Below are 4150 nucleotides of genomic sequence, written 5' to 3'. Positions count from 1 at the left end.
GTCTTTCCAACTCCCTCCTGCCTGTTCTGCCGGCCTCCAAGGCGAGCCGCATGAACATTTAGAGAAATCTGGCTCCTGATTCTCTGTGGGGAGTTTAGGCTTGCTTATTCTTCTCACTGTTGTTTTCCAGTTCTCCTTGCCCCAGTACCACCCGGCTTGGGGAGAAGCTCAATGCGGCTGATTTCCGCCAGCTCACTGACACATAAATAGCTTTTTTTTCCTTTTTTTTTTTTTTTTTTTTTAATTTTTCTTTCTCTAAAGTAATTTTTGGCAGTGGCCGGCCTGCGCCCGTGGTTCCACTTGCAGCCCAAGGCCAGCAGGGGCGGCGCTCCGCGCCGTCCGGGACAGACAGCCCGCGGAAGACGCGGCCGGCAGCGGGGCGGCCGCGCTCCCCGGCGGGGCCGGGAGAAAGCACGCCCTGCCTCGTCCTCTGCCCAGGCTGAACTCCCGGCGTCAGTATTTTCGGAAAGAGAAAGGAGAGATCCAGGTTGGTGTGGGTCCACCTCAGCTTTACGAGGCTGGGGGGAAGCGCGACGGCCGCTGTCCCTGGGATGCGGGCTGCTTTCTCTGTGCGCATGGGGTGTCTTCCCGGGCTCCCCTTACAGCAAGAGGGGACCAGAAAGAGAGGCAAAACCCGGCAGGACATAAAAACACCCCAAACACCGCAAACCCTACAAAGCAAAGACAAAAAAAGAGAGAGAGAAAAAAAAATACAGATACTCCCCGCCCTTTTTCACTCGCACTTTGCGGTCCAACACGATTCAATTACTTTTGGGAGGCCGGTGCCGGAGAAGGGGAGGTGCCGTGTCTCGGATGTTAGCGGAGAGGTTTTTTCTCTGTTGATCTGGGGGTTTGTGTCTTGTTTTAATGCCCTACTGTGGGAGAGACGGGCCCCCGAGCAGAGCAGTCTCAACTCTGCGCCCAGTGTGTCCGGGATAGCCCTTCCGATGAGCGGCTTGGGATGTTGCAAAGGAGAGAAAAGAAAGGATAAGAGAAGAAATCCGTATGTGACCGCCTTGTCCACTGTGCTGTCTCCCAGCTACTCAGTCTAGCAGAGTTTGGGTTTTTTCCAAGCCCTTTTCCCACAGGAGAGAAGCTCACCGAGTGCAACAGGTTGCTTCAGCTGCTCCCGGGACCTCACGAAACCGAGTGCCCCTTCCCTGTCCTTCCTCCTCCGGCTCCCCTCGTCGCGACTTTGCTCTGGGATATGCTTTGAAGGGAGATGCAGGACGTCCCGCTTGGACAAGACGCGGAGCCGTCGCCCCTGCGCAGCCTCTGCAGAAGAACAGGAGGAGAAGGAGCAGAGGATGAGGATGCCGTGTCCCTAAGTTACGGCACTGTGGTACCTTTCCGCGCGTCTCTGCCATTCCCTCTCACACCCACACCCCTTCTGAGACCCCCTTTGCCACCGGCTCGGTGTGTGAATTCCCAGTGTTCTCAGGAGGCTGATCAGTTTGGAAATCAGCAAATAAATACTTAAAAATGCATACAAATATAAGCTTTTTTCAATGCCAAATGACATTGTGGGAGAGGGGCTTGAGTGCAATTTTTTGGAAGGGAGATGAAAACTTTTTTTTGGAGTGGGGAGAAAAAGTGAAGTGTTTTTTTTTCCAGGGAACACGTGGGTCTCACCCGCTCCTTTAATATTTATTTGCTAAACTAACTACACTAAACCAACTAAACAAGCAAAACCGGCAAGTAATCGGGAATTAATACTGAGCACACACTGCGGTGCCAACGCAATCCAGCTACCGACGGCTGGCCGGTGTTTGCATGAGCAGCCACATGGTACAAATTCCCATGCTCTGGACCTCGTAGAGAAAGGTAACTGAAGTATTCTGCTTCACCAGATTCCTTTCTCAACCTAGGCCCTTAGGGGCTAGCTACTGTCATATCCATGTCCGGAAAACGAGCTCCTAAAAAGATTATCCCTATGAGTAAAGCATCGGTGAGGTAAAACTCCAGGCTTCGTCTTTTTTTGGATTCCCCAGGGAATAGTTGTATGGTCTGAAGTACAAATGTGGTGAAGTTTTTTTTTTTGTTTTCTGTTTTTTTTTTCTTTTTTCTTTTTTTCCTTGCAAAGCATAATAAAATCATACTAGAGATAACAAGCATTTTGTATTTAGAAAAATAAATCTATCCACTATATGCAGGTCAAGATCTGATTATTTTTTCACTCCAACTTGGATGCTTTCTTCTGTCATATATTTCATTTTCTAAACAGACAAAACCTACCCAGAAAAAAATTGCATTTGCAGCTTGGATATAAAATTGGAGCATTTTCTGGGCAATTCTGGCTGCTCACATGTCCTTCAAAAACTTTTACATTTGAAACACTGGCAACTATTTTGCCAACAACCTCAGAGCTGCAGTAGATTGCAGTTTTACTGATCATGTCACACCAAAATAATTACAAATAAGTTCTATTTTACATTTATTTTCAATTTTTATTCAATAACAAAGTCAGATGAAATCCAGAAAAGGATATGCTGCCTAAGGTCCTTCAATACATTGTGTTTGATGAAAGGGTTATTGCTAATTATAGATGTTCTAGGAAGGTCTGCTTTTCTCTAGGCAAAGTTTCACTGCCTTTGCTACCCCCTTGCCCTAAAATCTACTGATGCAACTGCACATATCCTGAGTACAAAACACAGTTACACTCCAGCATTAACTCTCCACATGGGGAGTTTTGCTTGGATTAAGATTTCGAAACTAAGCCCATAATAAGATATGCCATAAAACCTCAAACAGCCCTCCTCCCCCAGGGATATTTATCTTACACATTTAATTGCCCAGTAAAATAAATTCTGTATGTGTACACTTATATGGGAAGGATTTTGATCTGGTAATTTCAGTGTATCTTCTGATCTGTACCAGCTTAGAATGACATCCTTGAAAACTGTGGAGAAGCAGAAACTGTGCCCTGCTAAATAATGCCTATTCAGCTGCTAAATATTTACACATAGGCAGGAATGAATTTTCCTTGTAATGCTATCTCTTAACTCTATATTAGCATTCAAGAAGAAAAACAAATGCAAGTAACTTAAGCATAGGCCAAATCCCTACTTCTGCTAAAGAAAATAACAGAGCTCCAGTGACTTGCATGGAGCAGAATGGGGCCCCTTCATATTACCTCCATGTCATATTATCACTCTCATTTTTGTAATGACTTCCCTCTTACAGCACTCACTGCTGTATAATAAGCTTCAACAAACCCTCAAGAAGTGCAGTGTTATTAGTTTATCTGCTTTACAAGTAAGTAAACTGATGCAAGGCAAAGATAAGGAATTTCCCCAAGGTCTTGCAGCTGGTTTTCTTGAGATCAAGGGAAGGAAAGGAAACCAAGAACAGGGAACTAACCACTAGAACATGTCCCATAACCAGGAAAGCGATATGAAGAAGAGGAGCAGGCAATTAGAAACTCCATAAAACAGTCCATTTCCACTCTGATACCTCTCTACTCTTTGGTGGGTAAGCTTGGGCACTCATGTTTGAAACTCTCAGCTTCTCCAATGACAATTTGGTGTTGTATCCATCGTGGCATGACATGATATAATGGAAGTGGAATTTAATTTTCAGTGGATGGACTAAAACACCCTAATAAGACATGTTTAGAAAACAAAGCCTGGTATTACCCACAGCAGAGTTTTAATAAAATCTACTTTGATATTTCTATGCTAACACTGGAACTGCTGTCTGCAAGGCATATATTTTAAAGTGTCAAATAATTGCAATAAGACATATTACTGGAAAATGACTGTTGGAGGCTCTGACGTCCAAACCGAAATTATTCTGCACAAAAAAAAAAAAAAAAAACCCAAAAAAAAAAAACTCTTAAATGATTTTTTTAAACAAGAAACTTTCAGTGCTCTAGTCTTTAATTTAGCCCATCCTGTATGCAGCTGCAATACATTTAGCCTTTAACATTAGCTTTAGCCATTGTTCTAGGACATGTCTACACCCAATGGCACTTTAGGGTATTAAAGCAATTGCTGTGTGGCTACAGCAACTTGTCACTAAGATATATCACTCAGTGGAGAGCAAGACAAAACAAAACTAGTGAACAACATGGCTTTTTTTTCCATGGCAGCTTATGCTATGGGTATAATTTGCTTGGCTCAGTTGGGTTTATGTGGTGTTTTATACCAAA

Source organism: Lonchura striata, chromosome 1 (assembly GCF_046129695.1).
Source record: "Lonchura striata isolate bLonStr1 chromosome 1, bLonStr1.mat, whole genome shotgun sequence".
NCBI lineage: Eukaryota > Metazoa > Chordata > Aves > Passeriformes > Estrildidae > Lonchura > Lonchura striata.
The sequence above is the reverse complement of the archived record's forward strand: the minus strand, read 5'-3'. Positions refer to the sequence as shown.